The sequence below is a fragment of the Pseudophryne corroboree genome, chromosome 4 (genome assembly GCF_028390025.1).
Source record: "Pseudophryne corroboree isolate aPseCor3 chromosome 4, aPseCor3.hap2, whole genome shotgun sequence".
Classification (NCBI taxonomy): domain Eukaryota; kingdom Metazoa; phylum Chordata; class Amphibia; order Anura; family Myobatrachidae; genus Pseudophryne; species Pseudophryne corroboree.
The window spans coordinates 18,511,426-18,535,770 of NC_086447.1; the positions used below are offsets into that span (position 1 = coordinate 18,511,426).

The 24,345-nt window shown below is 36.6% G+C and overlaps 17 non-coding genes across 17 annotated transcripts; 9 read left to right on the plus strand and 8 right to left on the minus strand.

The window, feature by feature from the left end:
• Window positions 1–1,059: 1,059 nt before the first annotated feature.
• On the plus strand, window positions 1,060–1,133 carry TRNAN-GUU (transfer RNA asparagine (anticodon GUU)). The gene has a single exon. It is a non-coding gene; the product is annotated as a tRNA-Asn (tRNA).
• Window positions 1,134–1,968: 835 nt separating this feature from the next.
• Window positions 1,969–2,040, minus strand: TRNAM-CAU (transfer RNA methionine (anticodon CAU)). The gene has a single exon. It is a non-coding gene; the product is annotated as a tRNA-Met (tRNA).
• Window positions 2,041–3,135: 1,095 nt separating this feature from the next.
• Window positions 3,136–3,207, minus strand: TRNAM-CAU (transfer RNA methionine (anticodon CAU)). The gene has a single exon. It is a non-coding gene; the product is annotated as a tRNA-Met (tRNA).
• Window positions 3,208–3,393: 186 nt separating this feature from the next.
• TRNAN-GUU (transfer RNA asparagine (anticodon GUU)) lies at window positions 3,394–3,467 on the plus strand. Its single transcript has one exon. It is a non-coding gene; the product is annotated as a tRNA-Asn (tRNA).
• Window positions 3,468–4,560: 1,093 nt separating this feature from the next.
• TRNAN-GUU (transfer RNA asparagine (anticodon GUU)) lies at window positions 4,561–4,634 on the plus strand. Its single transcript has one exon. It is a non-coding gene; the product is annotated as a tRNA-Asn (tRNA).
• Window positions 4,635–5,470: 836 nt separating this feature from the next.
• Window positions 5,471–5,542, minus strand: TRNAM-CAU (transfer RNA methionine (anticodon CAU)). Its single transcript has one exon. It is a non-coding gene; the product is annotated as a tRNA-Met (tRNA).
• A 186-nt stretch (window positions 5,543–5,728) lies between these two features.
• Window positions 5,729–5,802, plus strand: TRNAN-GUU (transfer RNA asparagine (anticodon GUU)). The gene has a single exon. It is a non-coding gene; the product is annotated as a tRNA-Asn (tRNA).
• A 1,094-nt stretch (window positions 5,803–6,896) lies between these two features.
• On the plus strand, window positions 6,897–6,970 carry TRNAN-GUU (transfer RNA asparagine (anticodon GUU)). Its single transcript has one exon. It is a non-coding gene; the product is annotated as a tRNA-Asn (tRNA).
• Window positions 6,971–7,805: 835 nt separating this feature from the next.
• On the minus strand, window positions 7,806–7,877 carry TRNAM-CAU (transfer RNA methionine (anticodon CAU)). Its single transcript has one exon. It is a non-coding gene; the product is annotated as a tRNA-Met (tRNA).
• Window positions 7,878–8,972: 1,095 nt separating this feature from the next.
• On the minus strand, window positions 8,973–9,044 carry TRNAM-CAU (transfer RNA methionine (anticodon CAU)). Its single transcript has one exon. It is a non-coding gene; the product is annotated as a tRNA-Met (tRNA).
• A 186-nt stretch (window positions 9,045–9,230) lies between these two features.
• TRNAN-GUU (transfer RNA asparagine (anticodon GUU)) lies at window positions 9,231–9,304 on the plus strand. Its single transcript has one exon. It is a non-coding gene; the product is annotated as a tRNA-Asn (tRNA).
• Window positions 9,305–10,397: 1,093 nt separating this feature from the next.
• TRNAN-GUU (transfer RNA asparagine (anticodon GUU)) lies at window positions 10,398–10,471 on the plus strand. Its single transcript has one exon. It is a non-coding gene; the product is annotated as a tRNA-Asn (tRNA).
• A 2,003-nt stretch (window positions 10,472–12,474) lies between these two features.
• TRNAM-CAU (transfer RNA methionine (anticodon CAU)) lies at window positions 12,475–12,546 on the minus strand. Its single transcript has one exon. It is a non-coding gene; the product is annotated as a tRNA-Met (tRNA).
• A 1,353-nt stretch (window positions 12,547–13,899) lies between these two features.
• TRNAN-GUU (transfer RNA asparagine (anticodon GUU)) lies at window positions 13,900–13,973 on the plus strand. The gene has a single exon. It is a non-coding gene; the product is annotated as a tRNA-Asn (tRNA).
• An 834-nt stretch (window positions 13,974–14,807) lies between these two features.
• TRNAM-CAU (transfer RNA methionine (anticodon CAU)) lies at window positions 14,808–14,879 on the minus strand. The gene has a single exon. It is a non-coding gene; the product is annotated as a tRNA-Met (tRNA).
• Window positions 14,880–15,065: 186 nt separating this feature from the next.
• Window positions 15,066–15,139, plus strand: TRNAN-GUU (transfer RNA asparagine (anticodon GUU)). Its single transcript has one exon. It is a non-coding gene; the product is annotated as a tRNA-Asn (tRNA).
• A 4,335-nt stretch (window positions 15,140–19,474) lies between these two features.
• Window positions 19,475–19,546, minus strand: TRNAM-CAU (transfer RNA methionine (anticodon CAU)). The gene has a single exon. It is a non-coding gene; the product is annotated as a tRNA-Met (tRNA).
• Window positions 19,547–24,345: the final 4,799 nt, after the last annotated feature.

Below are 24,345 nucleotides of genomic sequence, written 5' to 3' on the forward strand. Positions count from 1 at the left end.
AAGTAGACAAGTCAAAATTGCAAACCACCTTTTATGGTGTAGGGTACCTGGCCTTCTCTGATGCAATCAGAGTCATATTTGATTAAGTCATTTTATAAAAACAGGAAGCACAATTTAGCATTGGGGTTGCAGAGAAAAAAAATTATGCAGGCAGAGAAATCCAATTGAGTGATTAATCAGCTCTCCATTTTATGGCTTTATTTTTATGCTAACACATTTGCTCTCTGAAAAGTGTCCACAAAGCCAAGTCTCTGATTAACACCTTTGTAGGAATGGTTTTTCACCTATTACTGATTAAAACTTGCTTCATTGGAAAGGCAGCAAGATGCATCCTCATTACAATGTCCACTGAAATAATACAGGTTGACACCAGGAAACATAAACCTCACTGCATCCTTGCTGCTTTCTCAAGTGGGAATCTGTTTAATGTGAAAACCAGGTGATATCTAATCAGCACACAGGTAAGAAGTTAAGAAAATCTTTCTTTAAGGGTGAAGATGTTTCTCACAAAATCGTTGCCCCAATGCATCATTGAAATTCAAGATGGAAAGATGATTTTGAAATATCAATTGTACATTTTGCATTGCTCTTCTGGTGACAATGTAGCTTGTTTTTGTCAATTACCATTTCAGTAATAGGGTAAAGAAAATTAAGTGGATTTCTGAAAGAAAACAATGCTGTCAATATACTATTAAAACAAATTAAAATGTTAAAAGTTATTGTACTTTAAGTAAAAATAAAAGAGTCAAAATATCAATTCCAGTTTTGGAAGAATTTAATTAACAAAAAAATAAGTGCACATAGCAGAGGATGGTTTCGATCCACCAGCCTCTGGGTTATGGGCCCAGCACGCTTCCGCTGCGCCACTCTGCTGCTCATGTAAGTGTAAGAGATCCTGAAGTACTCACTCATCATGTGAAAGTACCAATGTGTTTCTTCGTTCGTCAATGGAAGAAAAATCTTGCAAAACTCTCCAGATTATTGCCTTTTTAACCTTTTTCTAGGAAACTTTCTAGATGAATGCTTTTTAGCCTTTGTCAGTACATGCTTTTGCAAGCTGTCTCTGTGGCGCAATCGGTTAGCGCATTCGGCTGTTAACCGAAAGGTTGGTGGTTCAATCCCACCCAGGGACGTAATTGGCCTTGTGATCAAATTTTGCTGATCTTTAAGTAGACAAGTCAAAATTGCAAACCACCTTTTATGGTGTAGGGTACCTGGCCTTCTCTGATGCAATCAGAGTCAGATTTGATTAAGTCATTTTATAAAAAACAGGAAGCACAATTTAGCATGGGGTTGCAGAGAAAAAAAAATATGCAGGCAGAGAAATCCAATTGAGTGATTAATCAGCTCTCCATTTTATGGCTTTATTTTTATGCTAACACATTTGCTCTCTGAAAAGTGTCCACAAAGGCAAGTCTCTGATTAACACCTTTGTAGGAATGGTTTTTCACCTATTACTGATTAAAACTTGCTTCATTGGAAAGGCAGCAAGATGCATCCTCATTACAATGTCCACTGAAATAATACAGTTTGACACCAGGAAACATAAACCTCACTGCATCCTTGCTGCTTTCTCAAGTGTGAATCTGTTTAATGTGAAAACCAGGTGATATCTAATCAGCACACAGGTAAGAAGTTAAGAAAATCTTTCTTTAAGGGTGAAGATGTTTCTCACAAAATCGTTGCCCCAATGCATCATTGAAATTCAAGATGGAAAGATGATTTTGAAATATCAATTGTACATTTTGCATTGCACTTCTGGTGACAATGTAGCTTGTTTTTGTCAATTACCATTTCAGTAATAGGGTAAAGAAAATTAAGTGGATTTCTGAAAGAAAACAATGCTGTCAATATACTATTAAAACAAATTAAAATGTTAAAAGTTATTGTACTTTAAGTAAAAATAAAAGAGTCAAAATATCAATTCCAGTTTTGGAATAATTTAATTAACAAAAAAATAAGTGCACATAGCAGAGGATGGTTTCGATCCACCGACCTCTGGGTTATGGGCCCAGCACGCTTCCGCTGCGCCACTCTGCTGCTCACGTAAGTGTTAGAGATCCTGAAGTACTCACTCATCATGTGAAAGTACCAATGTGTTTCTTCGTTGGTCAATGGAAGAAAAATCTTGCAAAACTCTCCAGATTATTGCCTTTTTAACCTTTTTCTAGGAAACTTTCTAGATGAATGCTTTTTAGCCTTTGTTAGTACATGCTTTTGCAAGTTGTCTCTATGGTGCAATCGGTTAGCGCATTCGGCTGTTAACCGAAAGGCTGGTGGTTCAATACCACCCAGGGACGTAATTGACCTTGTGATCAAATTTTGCTGATCTTTAAGTAGACAAGTCAAAATTTCAAACCACCTCTTATAGTGTAGGGTACCTGGCCTTCTCTGATGCAATCAGAGTCTGATTTGATTAAGTCATTTTATAAAAAACAGGAAGCACAATTTAGCATGGGGTTGCAGAGAAAAAAAATTATGCAGGCAGAGAAATCCAATTGAGTGATTAATCAGCTCTCCATTTTATGGCTTTATTTTTATGCTAACACATTTGCTCTCTGAAAAGTGTCCACAAAGCCAAGTCTCTGATTAACACCTTTGTAGGAATGGTTTTTCACCTATTACTGATTAAAACTTGCTTCATTGGAAAGGCAGCAAGATGCATCCTCATTACAATGTCCACTGAAATAATACAGGTTGACACCAGGAAACATAAACCTCACTGCATCCTTGCTTCTTTCTCAAGTGGGAATCTGTTTAATGTGAAAACCAGGTGATATCTAATCAGCACACAGGTAAGTATTTAAGATAATCTTTCTTTAAGGGTGAAGATGTTTCTCACAAAATCGTTGCCCCAATGCATCATTGAAATTCAAGATGGAAAGATGATTTTGAAATATCAATTGTACATTTTGCATTGCTCTTCTGGTGACAATGTAGCTTGTTTTTGTCAATTACCATTTCAGTAATAGGGTAAAGAAAATTAAGTGGATTTCTGAAAGAAAACAATACTGTCAATATACTATTAAAAAAAATTAAACTGTTAAAAGTTATTGTACTTTAAGTAAAAATAAAAGAGTCAAAATATCAATTCCAGTTTTGGAAGAATTTAATTAACAAAAAAATAAGTGCACATAGCAGAGGATGGTTTCGATCCACCGGCCTCTGGGTTATGGGCCCAGCACGCTTCCGCTGCGCCACTCTGCTGCTCACGTAAGTGTAAGAGATCCTGAAGTACTCACTCATCATGTGAAAGTACCAATGTGTTTCTTCGTTGGTCAATGGAAGAAAAATCTTGCAAAACTCTCCAGATTATTGCCTTTTTAACCTTTTTCTAGGAAACTTTCTAGATGAATGCTTTTTAGCCTTTGTCAGTACATGCTTTTGCAAGCTGTCTCTGTGGCGCAATCGGTTAGCGCATTCGGCTGTTAACCGAAAGGTTGGTGGTTCAATCCCACCCAGGGACGTAATTGACCTTGTGATCAAATTTTGCTGATCTTTAAGTAGACAAGTCAAAATTGCAAACCACCTTTTATGGTGTAGGGTACCTGGCCTTCTCTGATGCAATCAGAGTCATATTTGATTAAGTCATTTTATAAAAACAGGAAGCACAATTTAGCATTGGGGTTGCAGAGAAAAAAAATTATGCAGGCAGAGAAATCCAATTGAGTGATTAATCAGCTCTCCATTTTATGGCTTTATTTTTATGCTAACACATTTGCTCTCTGAAAAGTGTCCACAAAGCCAAGTCTCTGATTAACACCTTTGTAGGAATGGTTTTTCACCTATTACTGATTAAAACTTGCTTCATTGGAAAGGCAGCAAGATGCATCCTCATTACAATGTCCACTGAAATAATACAGGTTGACACCAGGAAACATAAACCTCACTGCATCCTTGCTGCTTTCTCAAGTGGGAATCTGTTTAATGTGAAAACCAGGTGATATCTAATCAGCACACAGGTAAGAAGTTAAGAAAATCTTTCTTTAAGGGTGAAGATGTTTCTCACAAAATCGTTGCCCCAATGCATCATTGAAATTCAAGATGGAAAGATGATTTTGAAATATCAATTGTACATTTTGCATTGCTCTTCTGGTGACAATGTAGCTTGTTTTTGTCAATTACCATTTCAGTAATAGGGTAAAGAAAATTAAGTGGATTTCTGAAAGAAAACAATGCTGTCAATATACTATTAAAACAAATTAAAATGTTAAAAGTTATTGTACTTTAAGTAAAAATAAAAGAGTCAAAATATCAATTCCAGTTTTGGAAGAATTTAATTAACAAAAAAATAAGTGCACATAGCAGAGGATGGTTTCGATCCACCAGCCTCTGGGTTATGGGCCCAGCACGCTTCCGCTGCGCCACTCTGCTGCTCATGTAAGTGTAAGAGATCCTGAAGTACTCACTCATCATGTGAAAGTACCAATGTGTTTCTTCGTTCGTCAATGGAAGAAAAATCTTGCAAAACTCTCCAGATTATTGCCTTTTTAACCTTTTTCTAGGAAACTTTCTAGATGAATGCTTTTTAGCCTTTGTCAGTACATGCTTTTGCAAGCTGTCTCTGTGGCGCAATCGGTTAGCGCATTCGGCTGTTAACCGAAAGGTTGGTGGTTCAATCCCACCCAGGGACGTAATTGGCCTTGTGATCAGATTTTGCTGATCTTTAAGTAGACAAGTCAAAATTGCAAACCACCTTTTATGGTGTAGGGTACCTGGCCTTCTCTGATGCAATCAGAGTCATATTTGATTAAGTCATTTTATAAAAAACAGGAAGCACAATTTAGCATTGGGGTTGCAGAGAAAAAAAATTATGCAGGCAGAGAAATCCAATTGAGTGATTAATCAGCTCTCCATTTTATGGCTTTATTTTTATGCTAACACATTTGCTCTCTGAAAAGTGTCCACAAAGCCAAGTCTCTGATTAACACCTTTGTAGGAATGGTTTTTCACCTATTACTGATTAAAACTTGCTTCATTGGAAAGGCAGCAAGATGCATCCTCATTACAATGTCCACTGAAATAATACAGGTTGACACCAGGAAACATAAACCTCACTGCATCCTTGCTGCTTTCTCAAGTGGGAATCTGTTTAATGTGAAAACCAGGTGATATCTAATCAGCACACAGGTAAGAAGTTAAGAAAATCTTTCTTTAAGGGTGAAGATGTTTCTCACAAAATCGTTGCCCCAATGCATCATTGAAATTCAAGATGGAAAGATGATTTTGAAATATCAATTGTACATTTTGCATTGCTCTTCTGGTGACAATGTAGCTTGTTTTTGTCAATTACCATTTCAGTAATAGGGTAAAGAAAATTAAGTGGATTTCTGAAAGAAAACAATGCTGTCAATATACTATTAAAACAAATTAAAATGTTAAAAGTTATTGTACTTTAAGTAAAAATAAAAGAGTCAAAATATCAATTCCAGTTTTGGAAGAATTTAATTAACAAAAAAATAAGTGCACATAGCAGAGGATGGTTTCGATCCACCGGCCTCTGGGTTATGGGCCCAGCACGCTTCCGCTGCGCCACTCTGCTGCTCACGTAAGTGTAAGAGATCCTGAAGTACTCACTCATCATGTGAAAGTACCAATGTGTTTATTCGTTCGTCAATGGAAGAAAAATCTTGCAAAACTCTCCAGATTATTGCCTTTTTAACCTTTTTCTAGGAAACTTTCTAGATGAATGCTTTTTAGCCTTTGTCAGTACATGCTTTTGCAAGCTGTCTCTGTGGCGCAATCGGTTAGCGCATTCGGCTGTTAACCGAAAGGTTGGTGGTTCAATCCCACCCAGGGACGTAATTGGCCTTGTGATCAAATTTTGCTGATCTTTAAGTAGACAAGTCAAAATTGCAAACCACCTTTTATGGTGTAGGGTACCTGGCCTTCTCTGATGCAATCAGAGTCATATTTGATTAAGTCATTTTATAAAAAACAGGAAGCACAATTTAGCATTGGGGTTGCAGAGAAAAAAAAATATGCAGGCAGAGAAATCCAATTGAGTGATTAATCAGCTCTCCATTTTATGGCTTTATTTTTATGCTAACACATTTGCTCTCTGAAAAGTGTCCACAAAGCCAAGTCTCTGATTAACACCTTTGTAGGAATGGTTTTTCACCTATTACTGATTAAAACTTGCTTCATTGGAAAGGCAGCAAGATGCATCCTCATTACAATGTCCACTGAAATAATACAGTTTGACACCAGGAAACATAAACCTCACTACATCCTTGCTGCTTTCTCAAGTGTGAATCTGTTTAATGTGAAAACCAGGTGATATCTAATCAGCACACAGGTAAGAAGTTAAGAAAATCTTTCTTTAAGGGTGAAGATGTTTCTCGCAAAATCATTGCCCCAATGCATCATTGAAATTCAAGATGGAAAGATGATTTTGAAATATCAATTGTACATTTTGCATTGCACTTCTGGTGACAATGTAGCTTGTTTTTGTCAATTACCATTTCAGTAATAGGGTAAAGAAAATTAAGTGGATTTCTGAAAGAAAACAATGCTGTCAATATACTATTAAAACAAATTAAAATGTTAAAAGTTATTGTACTTTAAGTAAAAATAAAAGAGTCAAAATATCAATTCCAGTTTTGGAAGAATTTAATTAACAAAAAAATAAGTGCACATAGCAGAGGATGGTTTTGATCCACCGGCCTCTGGGTTATGGGCCCAGCACGCTTCCGCTGCGCCACTCTGCTGCTCATGTAAGTGTAAGAGATCCTGAAGTACTCACTCATCATGTGAAAGTACCAATGTGTTTCTTCGTTGGTCAATGGAAGAAAAATCTTGCAAAACTCTCCAGATTATTGCCTTTTTAACCTTTTTCTAGGAAACTTTCTAGATGAATGCTTTTTAGCCTTTGTCAGTACATGCTTTTGCAAGCTGTCTCTGTGGCGCAATCGGTTAGCGCATTCGGCTGTTAACCGAAAGGTTGGTGGTTCAATCCCACCCAGGGACGTAATTGACCTTGTGATCAAATTTTGCTGATCTTTAAGTAGACAAGTCAAAATTGCAAACCACCTTTTATGGTGTAGGGTACCTGGCCTTCTCTGATGCAATCAGAGTCATATTTGATTAAGTCATTTTATAAAAACAGGAAGCACAATTTAGCATTGGGGTTGCAGAGAAAAAAAATTATGCAGGCAGAGAAATCCAATTGAGTGATTAATCAGCTCTCCATTTTATGGCTTTATTTTTATGCTAACACATTTGCTCTCTGAAAAGTGTCCACAAAGCCAAGTCTCTGATTAACACCTTTGTAGGAATGGTTTTTCACCTATTACTGATTAAAACTTGCTTCATTGGAAAGGCAGCAAGATGCATCCTCATTACAATGTCCACTGAAATAATACAGGTTGACACCAGGAAACATAAACCTCACTGCATCCTTGCTGCTTTCTCAAGTGTGAATCTGTTTAATGTGAAAACCAGGTGATATCTAATCAGCACACAGGTAAGAAGTTAAGAAAATCTTTCTTTAAGGGTGAAGATGTTTCTCACAAAATCGTTGCCCCAATGCATCATTGAAATTCAAGATGGAAAGATGATTTTGAAATATCAATTGTACATTTTGCATTGCACTTCTGGTGACAATGTAGCTTGTTTTTGTCAATTACCATTTCAGTAATAGGGTAAAGAAAATTAAGTGGATTTCTGAAAGAAAACAATGCTGTCAATATACTATTAAAACAAATTAAAATGTTAAAAGTTATTGTACTTTAAGTAAAAATAAAAGAGTCAAAATATCAATTCCAGTTTTGGAATAATTTAATTAACAAAAAAATAAGTGCACATAGCAGAGGATGGTTTCGATCCACCGACCTCTGGGTTATGGGCCCAGCACGCTTCCGCTGCGCCACTCTGCTGCTCACGTAAGTGTTAGAGATCCTGAAGTACTCACTCATCATGTGAAAGTACCAATGTGTTTCTTCGTTGGTCAATGGAAGAAAAATCTTGCAAAACTCTCCAGATTATTGCCTTTTTAACCTTTTTCTAGGAAACTTTCTAGATGAATGCTTTTTAGCCTTTGTTAGTACATGCTTTTGCAAGTTGTCTCTATGGTGCAATCGGTTAGCGCATTCGGCTGTTAACCGAAAGGCTGGTGGTTCAATACCACCCAGGGACGTAATTGACCTTGTGATCAAATTTTGCTGATCTTTAAGTAGACAAGTCAAAATTTCAAACCACCTCTTATAGTGTAGGGTACCTGGCCTTCTCTGATGCAATCAGAGTCAGATTTGATTAAGTCATTTTATAAAAAACAGGAAGCACAATTTAGCATGGGGTTGCAGAGAAAAAAAATTATGCAGGCAGAGAAATCCAATTGAGTGATTAATCAGCTCTCCATTTTATGGCTTTATTTTTATGCTAACACATTTGCTCTCTGAAAAGTGTCCACAAAGCCAAGTCTCTGATTAACACCTTTGTAGGAATGGTTTTTCACCTATTACTGATTAAAACTTGCTTCATTGGAAAGGCAGCAAGATGCATCCTCATTACAATGTCCACTGAAATAATACAGGTTGACACCAGGAAACATAAACCTCACTGCATCCTTGCTTCTTTCTCAAGTGGGAATCTGTTTAATGTGAAAACCAGGTGATATCTAATCAGCACACAGGTAAGTATTTAAGATAATCTTTCTTTAAGGGTGAAGATGTTTCTCACAAAATCGTTGCCCCAATGCATCATTGAAATTCAAGATGGAAAGATGATTTTGAAATATCAATTGTACATTTTGCATTGCTCTTCTGGTGACAATGTAGCTTGTTTTTGTCAATTACCATTTCAGTAATAGGGTAAAGAAAATTAAGTGGATTTCTGAAAGAAAACAATACTGTCAATATACTATTAAAAAAAATTAAACTGTTAAAAGTTATTGTACTTTAAGTAAAAATAAAAGAGTCAAAATATCAATTCCAGTTTTGGAAGAATTTAATTAACAAAAAAATAAGTGCACATAGCAGAGGATGGTTTCGATCCACCGGCCTCTGGGTTATGGGCCCAGCACGCTTCCGCTGCGCCACTCTGCTGCTCACGTAAGTGTAAGAGATCCTGAAGTACTCACTCATCATGTGAAAGTACCAATGTGTTTCTTCGTTGGTCAATGGAAGAAAAATCTTGCAAAACTCTCCAGATTATTGCCTTTTTAACCTTTTTCTAGGAAACTTTCTAGATGAATGCTTTTTAGCCTTTGTCAGTACATGCTTTTGCAAGCTGTCTCTGTGGCGCAATCGGTTAGCGCATTCGGCTGTTAACCGAAAGGTTGGTGGTTCAATCCCACCCAGGGACGTAATTGACCTTGTGATCAAATTTTGCTGATCTTTAAGTAGACAAGTCAAAATTGCAAACCACCTTTTATGGTGTAGGGTACCTGGCCTTCTCTGATGCAATCAGAGTCAGATTTGATTAAGTCATTTTATAAAAACAGGAAGCACAATTTAGCATTGGGGTTGCAGAGAAAAAAAATTATGCAGGCAGAGAAATCCAATTGAGTGATTAATCAGCTCTCCATTTTATGGCTTTATTTTTATGCTAACACATTTGCTCTCTGAAAAGTGTCCACAAAGCCAAGTCTCTGATTAACACCTTTGTAGGAATGGTTTTTCACCTATTACTGATTAAAACTTGCTTCATTGGAAAGGCAGCAAGATGCATCCTCATTACAATGTCCACTGAAATAATACAGGTTGACACCAGGAAACATAAACCTCACTGCATCCTTGCTGCTTTCTCAAGTGGGAATCTGTTTAATGTGAAAACCAGGTGATATCTAATCAGCACACAGGTAAGAAGTTAAGAAAATCTTTCTTTAAGGGTGAAGATGTTTCTCACAAAATCGTTGCCCCAATGCATCATTGAAATTCAAGATGGAAAGATGATTTTGAAATATCAATTGTACATTTTGCATTGCTCTTCTGGTGACAATGTAGCTTGTTTTTGTCAATTACCATTTCAGTAATAGGGTAAAGAAAATTAAGTGGATTTCTGAAAGAAAACAATGCTGTCAATATACTATTAAAACAAATTAAAATGTTAAAAGTTATTGTACTTTAAGTAAAAATAAAAGAGTCAAAATATCAATTCCAGTTTTGGAAGAATTTAATTAACAAAAAAATAAGTGCACATAGCAGAGGATGGTTTCGATCCACCAGCCTCTGGGTTATGGGCCCAGCACGCTTCCGCTGCGCCACTCTGCTGCTCATGTAAGTGTAAGAGATCCTGAAGTACTCACTCATCATGTGAAAGTACCAATGTGTTTCTTCGTTCGTCAATGGAAGAAAAATCTTGCAAAACTCTCCAGATTATTGCCTTTTTAACCTTTTTCTAGGAAACTTTCTAGATGAATGCTTTTTAGCCTTTGTCAGTACATGCTTTTGCAAGCTGTCTCTGTGGCGCAATCGGTTAGCGCATTCGGCTGTTAACCGAAAGGTTGGTGGTTCAATCCCACCCAGGGACGTAATTGGCCTTGTGATCAAATTTTGCTGATCTTTAAGTAGACAAGTCAAAATTGCAAACCACCTTTTATGGTGTAGGGTACCTGGCCTTCTCTGATGCAATCAGAGTCATATTTGATTAAGTCATTTTATAAAAAACAGGAAGCACAATTTAGCATTGGGGTTGCAGAGAAAAAAAAATATGCAGGCAGAGAAATCCAATTGAGTGATTAATCAGCTCTCCATTTTATGGCTTTATTTTTATGCTAACACATTTGCTCTCTGAAAAGTGTCCACAAAGCCAAGTCTCTGATTAACACCTTTGTAGGAATGGTTTTTCACCTATTACTGATTAAAACTTGCTTCATTGGAAAGGCAGCAAGATGCATCCTCATTACAATGTCCACTGAAATAATACAGGTTGACACCAGGAAACATAAACCTCACTGCATCCTTGCTGCTTTCTCAAGTGGGAATCTGTTTAATGTGAAAACCAGGTGATATCTAATCAGCACACAGGTAAGAAGTTAAGAAAATCTTTCTTTAAGGGTGAAGATGTTTCTCACAAAATCGTTGCCCCAATGCATCATTGAAATTCAAGATGGAAAGATGATTTTGAAATATCAATTGTACATTTTGCATTGCTCTTCTGGTGACAATGTAGCTTGTTTTTGTCAATTACCATTTCAGTAATAGGGTAAAGAAAATTAAGTGGATTTCTGAAAGAAAACAATGCTGTCAATATACTATTAAAACAAATTAAAATGTTAAAAGTTATTGTACTTTAAGTAAAAATAAAAGAGTCAAAATATCAATTCCAGTTTTGGAAGAATTTAATTAACAAAAAAATAAGTGCACATAGCAGAGGATGGTTTCGATCCACCGACCTCTGGATTATGGGCCCAGCACGCTTCCGCTGCGCCACTCTGCTGCCCACGTAAGTGTCAGAGATCCTGAAGTACTCACTCATCATGTGAAAGTACCAATGTGTTTCTTCGTTGGTCAATGGAAGAAAAATCTTGCAAAACTCTCCAGATTATTGCCTTTTTAACCTTTTTCTAGGAAACTTTCTAGATGAATGCTTTTTAGCCTTTGTTAGTACATGCTTTTGCAAGTTGTCTCTGTGGTGCAATCGGTTAGCGCATTCGGCTGTTAACCGAAAGGCTGGTGTTTCAATACCACCCAGGGACGTAATTGACCTTGTGATCAAATTTTGCTGATCTTTAAGTAGACAAGTCAAAATTTCAAACCACCTCTTATAGTGTAGGGTACCTGGCCTTCTCTGATGCAATCAGAGTCAGATTTGATTAAGTCATTTTATAAAAAACAGGAAGCACAATTTAGCATGGGGTTGCAGAGAAAAAAAAATATGCAGGCAGAGAAATCCAATTGAGTGATTAATCAGCTCTCCATTTTATGGCTTTATTTTTATGCTAACACATTTGCTCTCTGAAAAGTGTCCACAAAGGCAAGTCTCTGATTAACACCTTTGTAGGAATGGTTTTTCACCTATTACTGATTAAAACTTGCTTCATTGGAAAGGCAGCAAGATGCATCCTCATTACAATGTCCACTGAAATAATACAGTTTGACACCAGGAAACATAAACCTCACTGCATCCTTGCTGCTTTCTCAAGTGTGAATCTGTTTAATGTGAAAACCAGGTGATATCTAATCAGCACACAGGTAAGAAGTTAAGAAAATCTTTCTTTAAGGGTGAAGATGTTTCTCACAAAATCGTTGCCCCAATGCATCATTGAAATTCAAGATGGAAAGATGATTTTGAAATATCAATTGTACATTTTGCATTGCACTTCTGGTGACAATGTAGCTTGTTTTTGTCAATTACCATTTCAGTAATAGGGTAAAGAAAATTAAGTGGATTTCTGAAAGAAAACAATGCTGTCAATATACTATTAAAACAAATTAAAATGTTAAAAGTTATTGTACTTTAAGTAAAAATAAAAGAGTCAAAATATCAATTCCAGTTTTGGAATAATTTAATTAACAAAAAAATAAGTGCACATAGCAGAGGATGGTTTCGATCCACCGACCTCTGGGTTATGGGCCCAGCACGCTTCCGCTGCGCCACTCTGCTGCTCACGTAAGTGTTAGAGATCCTGAAGTACTCACTCATCATGTGAAAGTACCAATGTGTTTCTTCGTTGGTCAATGGAAGAAAAATCTTGCAAAACTCTCCAGATTATTGCCTTTTTAACCTTTTTCTAGGAAACTTTCTAGATGAATGCTTTTTAGCCTTTGTTAGTACATGCTTTTGCAAGTTGTCTCTATGGTGCAATCGGTTAGCGCATTCGGCTGTTAACCGAAAGGCTGGTGGTTCAATACCACCCAGGGACGTAATTGACCTTGTGATCAAATTTTGCTGATCTTTAAGTAGACAAGTCAAAATTTCAAACCACCTCTTATAGTGTAGGGTACCTGGCCTTCTCTGATGCAATCAGAGTCTGATTTGATTAAGTCATTTTATAAAAAACAGGAAGCACAATTTAGCATGGGGTTGCAGAGAAAAAAAATTATGCAGGCAGAGAAATCCAATTGAGTGATTAATCAGCTCTCCATTTTATGGCTTTATTTTTATGCTAACACATTTGCTCTCTGAAAAGTGTCCACAAAGCCAAGTCTCTGATTAACACCTTTGTAGGAATGGTTTTTCACCTATTACTGATTAAAACTTGCTTCATTGGAAAGGCAGCAAGATGCATCCTCATTACAATGTCCACTGAAATAATACAGGTTGACACCAGGAAACATAAACCTCACTGCATCCTTGCTTCTTTCTCAAGTGGGAATCTGTTTAATGTGAAAACCAGGTGATATCTAATCAGCACACAGGTAAGTATTTAAGATAATCTTTCTTTAAGGGTGAAGATGTTTCTCACAAAATCGTTGCCCCAATGCATCATTGAAATTCAAGATGGAAAGATGATTTTGAAATATCAATTGTACATTTTGCATTGCTCTTCTGGTGACAATGTAGCTTGTTTTTGTCAATTACCATTTCAGTAATAGGGTAAAGAAAATTAAGTGGATTTCTGAAAGAAAACAATGCTGTCAATATACTATTAAAACAAATTAAAATGTTAAAAGTTATTGTACTTTAAGTAAAAATAAAAGAGTCAAAATATCAATTCCAGTTTTGGAAGAATTTAATTAACAAAAAAATAAGTGCACATAGCAGAGGATGATTTCGATCCACCGACCTCTGGGTTATGGGCCCAGCACGCTTCCGCTGCGCCACTCTACTGCTCATGTAAGTTTCAGAGATCCTGAAGTACTCACTCATCATTTGAAAGTACCAATGTGTTTCTTCGTTGGTCAATGGAAGAAAAATCTTGCAAAACTCTCCAGATTATTGCATTTTTAACCTTTTTCTAGGAAACTTTCTAGATGAATGCTTTTTAGCCTTTGTCAGCACATGCTTTTGCAATCTGTCTCTGTGGTGCAATCGGTTAGCGCATTCGGCTGTTAACCGAAAGGTTGGTGGTTCAATCCCACCCAGGGACGTAATTGACCTTGTGATCAAATTTTGCTGATCTTTAAGTAGACAAGTCAAAATTTCAAACCACCTCTTATAGTGTAGGGTACCTGGCCTTCTCTGATGCAATCAGAGTCAGATTTGATTAAGTCATTTTATAAAAAACAGGAAGCACAATTTAGCATAGGGTTGCAGAGAAAAAAAAATGCAGGCAGAGAAATCCAATTGAGTGATTAATCAGCTCTCCATTTTATGGCTTTATTTTTATGCTAACACATTTGCTCTCTGAAAAGTGTCCACAAAGGCAAGTCTCTGATTAACACCTTTGTAGGAATGGTTTTTCACCTATTACTGATTAAAACTTGCTTCATTGGAAAGGCAGCAAGATGCATCCTCATTACAATGTCCACTGAAATAATACAGTTTGACACCAGGAAACATAAACCTCACTGCATCCTTGCTGCTTTCTCAAGTGTGAATCTGTTTAATGTGAAAACCAGGTGATATCTAATCAGCACACAGGTAAGAAGTTAAGAAAATCTCTCTTTAAGGGTGAAGATTTTTCTCACAAAATCGTTGCCTCAATGCATCATTGAAATTCAAGCTGGAAAGATGATTTTGAAATATCAATTGTACATTTTGCATTGCTCTTCTGGTGACAATGTAGCTTGTTTTTGTCAATTACCATTTCAGTAATAGGGTAAAGAAAATTAAGTGGATTTCTGAAAGAAAACAATGCTGTCAATATACTATTAAAACAAATTAAAATGTTAAAAGTTATTGTACTTTAAGTAAAAATAAAAGAGTCAAAATATCAATTCCAGTTTTGGAAGAATTTTATTAACAAAAAAAATAAGTGCACATAGCAGAGGATGGTTTCGATCCACCGACCTCTGGGTTATGGGCCCAGCACGCTTCCGCTGCGCCACTCTGCTGCTCATGTAAGTGTCAGAGATCCTGAAGTACTCACTCATCATGTGAAAGTACCAATGTGTTTCTTCATTGGTCAATGGAAGAAAAATCTTGCAAAACTCTCCAGATTATTGCCTTTTTAACCTTTTTCTAGGAAACTTTCTAGATGAATGCTTTTTAGCCTTTGTCAGCACATGCTTTTGCAAGCTGTCTCTGTGGCGCAATCGGTTAGCGCATTTGGCTGTTAACCGAAAGGTTGGTGGTTCAATCCCACCCAGGGACGTAATTGACCTTGTGATCAAATTTTGGTGATCTTTAAGTAGACAAGTCAAAATTTCAAACCACCTCTTATAGTGTAGGGTACCTGGCCTTCTCTGATGCAATCAGAGTCAGATTTGATTAAGTCATTTTATAAAAAAACAGGAAGCACAATTTAGCATGGGGTTGCAGAGAAAAAAAATTATGCAGGCAGAGAAATCCAATTGAGTGATTAATCAGCTCTCCATTTTATGGCTTTATTTTTATGCTAACACATTTGCTCTCTGAAAAGTGTCCACAAAGCCAAGTCTCTGATTAACACCTTTGTAGGAATGGTTTTTCACCTATTACTGATTAAAACTTGCTTCATTGGAAAGGCAGCAAGATGCATCCTCATTACAATGTCCACTGAAATAATACAGGTTGACACCAGGAAACATAAACCTCACTGCATCCTTGCTGCTTTCTCAAGTGGGAATCTGTTTAATGTGAAAACCAGGTGATATCTAATCAGCACACAGGTAAGAAGTTAAGAAAATCTTTCTTTAAGGGTGAAGATGTTTCTCACAAAATCGTTGCCCCAATGCATCATTGAAATTCAAGCTGGAAAGATGATTTTGAAATATCAATTGTACATTTTGCATTGCTCTTCTGGTGACAATGTAGCTTGTTTTTGTCAATTACCATTTCAGTAATAGGGTAAAGAAAATTAAGTGGATTTCTGAAAGAAAACAATGCTGTCAATATACTATTAAAACAAATTAAAATGTTAAAAGTTATTGTACTTTAAGTAAAAATAAAAGAGTCAAAATATCAATTCCAGTTTTGGAAGAATTTAATTAACAAAAAAATAAGTGCACATAGCAGAGGATGGTTTCGATCCACCGACCTCTGGATTATGGGCCCAGCACACTTCCGCTGCGCCACTCTGCTGCCCATGTAAGTGTCAGAGATCCTGAAGTATTCACTCATCATGTAAAAGTACCAATGTGTTTCTTCGTTGGTCAATGGAAGAAAAATCTTGCAAAACTCTCCAGATTATTGCCTTTTTAACCTTTTTCTAGGAAACTTTCTAGATGAATGCTTTTTAGCCTTTGTTAGTACATGCTTTTGCAAGTTGTCTCTGTGGTGCAATCGGTTAGCGCATTCGGCTGTTAACCGAAAGGCTGGTGTTTCAATACCACCCAGGGACGTAATTGACCTTGTGATCAAATTTTGCTGATCTTTAAGTAGACAAGTCAAAATTTCAAACCACCTCTTATAGTGTAGGGTTCCTGGCCTTCTCTGATGCAATCAGAGTCAGATTTGATTAAGTCATTTTATAAAAAACAGGAAGCACAATTTAGCATGGGGTTGCAGAGAAAAAAAAATATGCAGGCAGAGAAATCCAATTGAGTGATTAATCAGCTCTCCATTTTATGGCTTTATTTTTATGCTAACACATTTGCTCTCTGAAAAGTGTCCACAAAGCCAAGTCTCTGATTAACACATTTGTTGGAATGGTTTTTCACCTATTACTGATTAAAACTTGCTTCATTGGAAAGGCAGCAAGATCCATCCTCATTACAATGTCCACTGAAATAATACAGGTTGACACCAGGAAACATAAACCTCACCGCATCCTTGCTGCTTTCTCAAGTGGGAATCTGTTTAATGTGAAAACCAGGTGATATCTAATCAGCACACAGGTAAGAAGTTAAGAAAATCTTTCTTTAAGGGTGAAGATGTTTCTCACAAAATCGTTGCCCCAATGCATCATTGAAATTCAAGCTGGAAAGATGATTTTGAAATATCAATTGTACATTTTGCATTGCTCTTCTGGTGACAATGTAGCTTGTTTTTGTCAATTACCATTTCAGTAATAGGGTAAAGAAAATTAAGTGGATTTCTGAAAGAAAACAATGCTGTCAATATACTATTAAAACAAATTAAAATGTTAAAAGTTATTGTACTTTAAGTAAAAATAAAAGAGTCAAAATATCAATTCCAGTTTTGGAAGAATTTAATTAACAAAAAAATAAGTGCACATAGCAGAGAATGGTTTCGATCCACCGACCTCTGGATTATGGGCCCAGCACGCTTCCGCTGCGCCACTCTGCTGCACACGTAAGTTTCAGACATCCTGAAGTACTCACTCATCATGTGAAAGTACCAATGTGTTTCTTCGTTGGTCAATGGACGAAAAATCTTGCAAAACTCTCCAGATTATTGCCTTTTTAACCTTTTTCTAGGAAACTTTCTAGATGAATGCTTTTTAGCCTTTGTTAGTACATGCGTTTGCAAGTTGACTCTGTGGTGCAATCGGTTAGCGCATTCGGCTGTTAACCGAAAGGCTGGTGTTTCAATACCACCCAGGGACGTAATTGACCTTGTGATCAAATTTTGCTGATCTTTAAGTAGACAAGTCAAAATTTCAAACCACCTCTTATAGTGTAGGGTACCTGGCCTTCTCTGATGCAATCAGAGTCAGATTTGATTAAGTCATTTTATAAAAACAGGAAGCACAATTTAGCATGGGGTTGCAGAGAAAAAAAAATATGCAGGCAGAGAAATCCAATTGAGTGATTAATCAGCTCTCCATTTTATGGCTTTATTTTTATGCTAACACATTTGCTCTCTGAAAAGTGTCCACAAAGGCAAGTCTCTGATTAACACCTTTGTAGGAATGGTTTTTCACCTATTACTGATTAAAACTTGCTTCATTGGAAAGGCAGCAAGATGCATCCTCATTACAATGTCCACTGAAATAATACAGGTTGACACCAGGAAACATAAACCTCACTGCATCCTTGCTGCTTTCTCAAGTGGGAATCTGTTTAATGTGAAAACCAGGTGATATCTAATCAGCACACAGGTAAGAAGTTAAGAAAATCTTTCTTTAAGGGTGAAGATGTTTCTCACAAAATCGTTGCCCCAATGCATCATTGAAATTCAAGCTGGAAAGATGATTTTGAAATATCAATTGTACATTTTGCATTGCTCTTCTGGTGACAATGTAGCTTGTTTTTGTCAATTACCATTTCAGTAATAGGGTAAAGAAAATTAAGTGGATTTCTGTAAGAAAACAATGCTGTCAATATAGTATTAAAACAAATTAAAATGTTAAAAGTTATTGTACTTTAAGTAAAAATAAAAGAGTCAAAATATCAATTCCAGTTTTGGAAGAATTTAATTAACAAAAAAATAAGTGCACATAGCAGAGGATGGTTTCGATCCACCGACCTCTGGATTATGGGCCCAGCACGCTTCCGCTGCGCCACTCTGCTGCCCACGTAAGTTTCAGACATCCTGAAGTACTCACTCATCATGTGAAAGTACCAATGTGTTTCTTCGTTGGTCAATGGAAGAAAAATCTTGCAAAACTCTCCAGATTATTGCCTTTTTAACCTTTTTCTAGGAAACTTTCTAGATGAATGCTTTTTAGCCTTTGTTAGTACATGCTTTTGCAAGTTGTCTCTGTGGTGCAATCGGTTAGCGCATTCGGCTGCTAACCAAAAGGCTGGTGTTTCAATACCACCCAGGGACGTAATTGACCTTGTGATCAAATTTTGCTGATCTTTAAGTAGACAAGTCAAAATTTCAAACCACCTCTTATAGTGTAGGGTACCTGGCCTTCTCTGATGCAATCAGAGTCAGATTTGATTAAGTCATTTTATAAAAACAGGAAGCACAATTTAGCATGGGGTTGCAGAGAAAAAAAAATATGCAGGCAGAGAAATCCAATTGAGTGATTAATCAGCTCTCCATTTTATGGCTTTATTTTTATGCTAACACATTTGCTCTCTGAAAAGTGTCCACAAAGGCAAGTCTCTGATTAACACCTTTGTAGGAATGGTTTTTCATCTATTACTGATTAAAACTTGCTACATTGGAAAGGCAGCAAGATGCATCCTCATTACAATGTCCACTGAAATAATACAGTTTGACACCAGGAAACATAAACCTCACTGCATCCTTGCTGCTTTCTCAAGTGTGAATCTGTTTAATGTGAAAACCAGGTGATATCTAATCAGCACACAGGTAAGAAGTTAAGAAAATCTTTCTTTAAGGGTGAAGATGTTTCTCACAAAATCGTTGCCCCAATGCATCATTGAAATTCAAGCTGGAAAGATGATTTTGAAATATCAATTGTACATTTTGCATTGCTCTTCTGGTGACAATGTAGCTTGTTTTTGTCAATTACCATTTCAGTAATAGGGTAAAGAAAATTAAGTGGATTTCTGAAAGAAAACAATACTGTCAATATACTATTAAAAAAAATTAAAATGTTAAAAGTTATTGTACTTTAAGTAAAAATAAAAGAGTCAAAATATCAATTCCAGTTTTGGAAGAATTTAATTAACAAAAAAATAAGTGCACATAGCAGAGGATGGTTTCGATCCACCGACCTCTGGGTTATGGGCCCAGCACGCTTCCGCTGCGCCACTCTGCTGCTCATGTAAGTGTCAGAGATCCTGAAGTACTCACTCATCATGTGAAAGTACCAATGTGTTTCTTCGTTGGTCAATGGAAGAAAAATCTTGCAAAACTCTCCAGATTATTGCCTTTTTAACCTTTTTCTAGGAAACTTTCTAGATGAATGCTTTTTAGCCTTTGTTAGTACATGCTTTTGCAAGTTGTCTCTGTGGTGCAATCGATTAGCGCATTCGGCTGTTAACCGAAAGGCTGGTGGTTCAATACCACCCAGGGACGTAATTGACCTTGTGATCAAATTTTGCTGATCTTTAAGTAGACAAGTCAAAATTTCAAACCACCTCTTATAGTGTAGGGTACCTGGCCTTCTCTGATGCAATCAGAGTCAGATTTGATTAAGTCATTTTATAAAAAACAGGAAGCACAATTTAGCATGGGGTTGCAGAGAAAAAAAAATATGCAGGCAGAGAAATCCAATTGAGTGATTAATCAGCTCTCCATTTTATGGCTTTATTTTTATGCTAACACATTTGCTCTCTGAAAAGTGTCCACAAAGCCAAGTCTCTGATTAACACCTTTGTTGGAATGTTTTTTCACCTATTACTGATTAAAACGTGCTTCATTGGAAAGGCAGCAAGATGCATCCTCATTACAATGTCCACTGAAATAATACAGGTTGACACCAGGAAACATAAACCTCACTGCATCCTTGCTGCTTTCTCAAGTGGGAATCTGTTTAATGTGAAAACCAGGTGATATCTAATCAGCACACAGGTAAGAAGTGAATAAAATCTTTCTTTAAGGGTGAAGATGTTTCTCACAAAATCGTTGCCCCAATGCATCATTGAAATTCAAGCTGGAAAGATGATTTTGAAATATCAATTGTACATTTTGCATTGCTCTTCTGGTGACAATGTAGCTTGTTTTTGTCAATTACCATTTCAGTAATAGGGTAAAGAAAATTAAGTGGATTTCTGAAAGAAAACAATGCTGTCAATATACTATTAAAACAAATTAAAATGTTAAAAGTTATTGTACTTTAAGTAAAAATAAAAGAGTCAAAATATCAATTCCAGTTTTGGAAGAATTTAATTAACAAAAAAATAAGTGCACACAGCAGAGGATGGTTTCGATCCACCGACCTCTGGGTTATGGGCCCAGCACGCTTCCGCTGCGCCACTCTGCTGCTCACATAAGTGTCAGAGATCCTGAAGTACTCACTCATCATGTGAAAGTACCAATGTGTTTCTTTGTTGGTCAATGGAAGAAAAATCTTGCAAAACTCTCCAGATTATTGCCTTTTTAACCTTTTTCTAGGAAACTTTCTAGATGAATGCTTTTTAGCCTTTGTCAGTAGATGCTTTTGCAAGCTGTCTCTGTGGTGCAATCGGTTAGCGCATTTGGCTGTTAACCGAAAGGTTGTTGGTTCAATCCAACCCAAGGAAATAATTGACCTTGTGATCAAATTTTGGTGATCTTTAAGTAGACAAGTCAAAATTTCAAACCACCTCTTATAGTGTAGGGTACCTGGCCTACTCTGATGCAATCAGAGTCAGATTTGATTAAGTCATTTTATAAAAAACAGGAAGCACAATTTAGCATGGGGTTGCAGAGAAAAAAAAATATGCAGGCAGAGAAATCCAATTGAGTGATTAATCAGCTCTCCATTTTATGGCTTTATTTTTATGCTAACACATTTGCTCTCTGAAAAGTGTCCACAAAGGCAAGTCTCTGATTAACACCTTTGTAGGAATGGTTTTTCACCTATTACTGATTAAAACTTGCTTCATTGGAAAGGCAGCAAGATGCATCCTCATTACAATGTCCACTGAAATAATACAGTTTGACACCAGGAAACATAAACCTCACTGCATCCTTACTGCTTTCTCAAGTGGGAATCTATTTAATGTGAAAACCAGGTGATATCTAATCAGCACACAGGTAAGAAGTTAAGAAAATCTTTCTTTAAGGGTGAAGATGTTTCTCACAAAATCGTTGCCCCAATGCATCATTGAAATTCAAGCTGGAAAGATGATTTTGAAATATCAATTGTACATTTTGCATTGCTCTTCTGGTGACAATGTAGCTTGTTTTTGTCAATTACCATTTCAGTAATAGGGTAAAGAAAATTAAGTGGATTTCTGAAAGAAAACAATGCTGTCAATATACTATTAAAACAAATTAAAATGTTAAAAGTTATTGTACTTTAAGTAAAAATAAAAGAGTCAAAATATCAATTCCAGTTTTGGAAGAATTTAATTAACAAAAAATAAGTGCACATAGCAGAGGATGGTTTCGATCCACCGACCTCTGGCTTATGGGCCCAGCACGCTTCCGCTGCGCCACTCTGCTGCCCACATAAGTTTCAGACATCCTGAAGTACTCACTCATCATGTGAAAGTACCAATGTGTTTCTTCGTTGGTCAATGGACGAAAAATCTTGCAAAACTCTCCAGATTATTGCCTTTTTAACCTTTTTCTAGGAAACTTTCTAGATGAATGCTTTTTAGCCTTTGTTAGTACATGCTTTTGCAAGTTGTCTCTGTGGTGCAATCGGTTAGCGCATTCGGCTGTTAACCGAAAGGCTGGTGTTTCAATACCACCCAGGGACGTAATTGACCTTGTGATCAAATTTTGCTGATCTTTAAGTAGACAAGTCAAAATTTCAAACCACCTCTTATAGTGTAGGGTACCTGGCCTTCTCTGATGCAATCAGAGTCAGATTTGATTAAGTCACTTTATAAAAACAGGAAGCACAATTTAGCATGGGGTTGCAGAGAAAAAAAAATATGCAGGCAGAGAAATCCAATTGAGTGATTAATCAGCTCTCCATTTTATGGCTTTATTTTTATGCTAACACATTTGCTCTCTGAAAAGTGTCCACAAAGGCAAGTCTCTGATTAACACCTTTGTAGGAATGTTTTTTCACCTATTACTGATTAAAACTTGCTTCATTGGAAAGGCAGCAAGATGCATCCTCATTACAATGTCCACTGAAATAATACAGTTTGACACCAGGAAACATAAACCTCACTGCATCCTTGCTGCTTTCTCAAGTGTGAATCTGTTTAATGTGAAAACCAGGTGATATCTAATCAGCACACAGGTAAGAAGTTAAGAAAATCTTTCTTTAAGGGTGAAGATGTTTCTCACAAAATCGTTGCCCCAATGCATCATTGAAATTCAAGCTGGAAAGATGATTTTGAAATATCAATTGTACATTTTGCATTGCTCTTCTGGTGACAATGTAGCTTGTTTTTGTCAATTACCATTTCAGTAATAGGGTAAAGAAAATTAAGTGGATTTCTGAAAGAAAAAAATGCTGTCAATATACTATTAAAACAAATTAAAATGTTAAAAGTTATTGTACTTTAAGTAAAAATAAAAGAGTCAAAATATCAATTCCAGTTTTGGAAGAATTTAATTAACAAAAAATAAGTGCACATAGCAGAGGATGGTTTCGATCCACCGACCTCTGGCTTATGGGCCCAGCACGCTTCCGCTGCGCCACTCTGCTGCACACGTAAGTTTCAGACATCCTGAAGTACTCACTCATCATGTGAAAGTACCAATGTGTTTCTTCGTTGGTCAATGGACGAAAAATCTTGCAAAACTCTCCAGATTATTGCCTTTTTAACCTTTTTCTAGGAAACTTTCTAGATGAATGCTTTTTAGCCTTTGTTAGTACATGCGTTTGCAAGTTGACTCTGTGGTGCAATCGGTTAGCGCATTCGGCTGTTAACCGAAAGGCTGGTGTTTCAATACCACCCAGGGACGTAATTGACCTTGTGATCAAATTTTGCTGATCTTTAAGTAGACAAGTCAAAATTTCAAACCACCTCTTATAGTGTAGGGTACCTGGCCTTCTCTGATGCAATCAGAGTCAGATTTGATTAAGTCATTTTATAAAAACAGGAAGCACAATTTAGCATGGGGTTGCAGAGAAAAAAAAATATGCAGGCAGAGAAATCCAATTGAGTGATTAATCAGCTCTCCATTTTATGGCTTTATTTTTATGCTAACACATTTGCTCTCTGAAAAGTGTCCACAAAGGCAAGTCTCTGATTAACACCTTTGTAGGAATGGTTTTTCACCTATTACTGATTAAAACTTGCTTCATTGGAAAGGCAGCAAGATGCATCCTCATTACAATGTCCACTGAAATAATACAGGTTGACACCAGGAAACATAAACCTCACTGCATCCTTGCTGCTTTCTCAAGTGGGAATCTGTTTAATGTGAAAACCAGGTGATATCTAATCAGCACACAGGTAAGAAGTTAAGAAAATCTTTCTTTAAGGGTGAAGATGTTTCTCACAAAATCGTTGCCCCAATGCATCATTGAAATTCAAGCTGGAAAGATGATTTTGAAATATCAATTGTACATTTTGCATTGCTCTTCTGGTGACAATGTAGCTTGTTTTTGTCAATTACCATTTCAGTAATAGGGTAAAGAAAATTAAGTGGATTTCTGTAAGAAAACAATGCTGTCAATATAGTATTAAAACAAATTAAAATGTTAAAAGTTATTGTACTTTAAGTAAAAATAAAAGAGTCAAAATATCAATTCCAGTTTTGGAAGAATTTAATTAACAAAAAAATAAGTGCACATAGCAGAGGATGGTTTCGATCCACCGACCTCTGGATTATGGGCCCAGCACGCTTCCGCTGCGCCACTCTGCTGCCCACGTAAGTTTCAGACATCCTGAAGTACTCACTCATCATGTGAAAGTACCAATGTGTTTCTTCGTTGGTCAATGGAAGAAAAATCTTGCAAAACTCTCCAGATTATTGCCTTTTTAACCTTTTTCTAGGAAA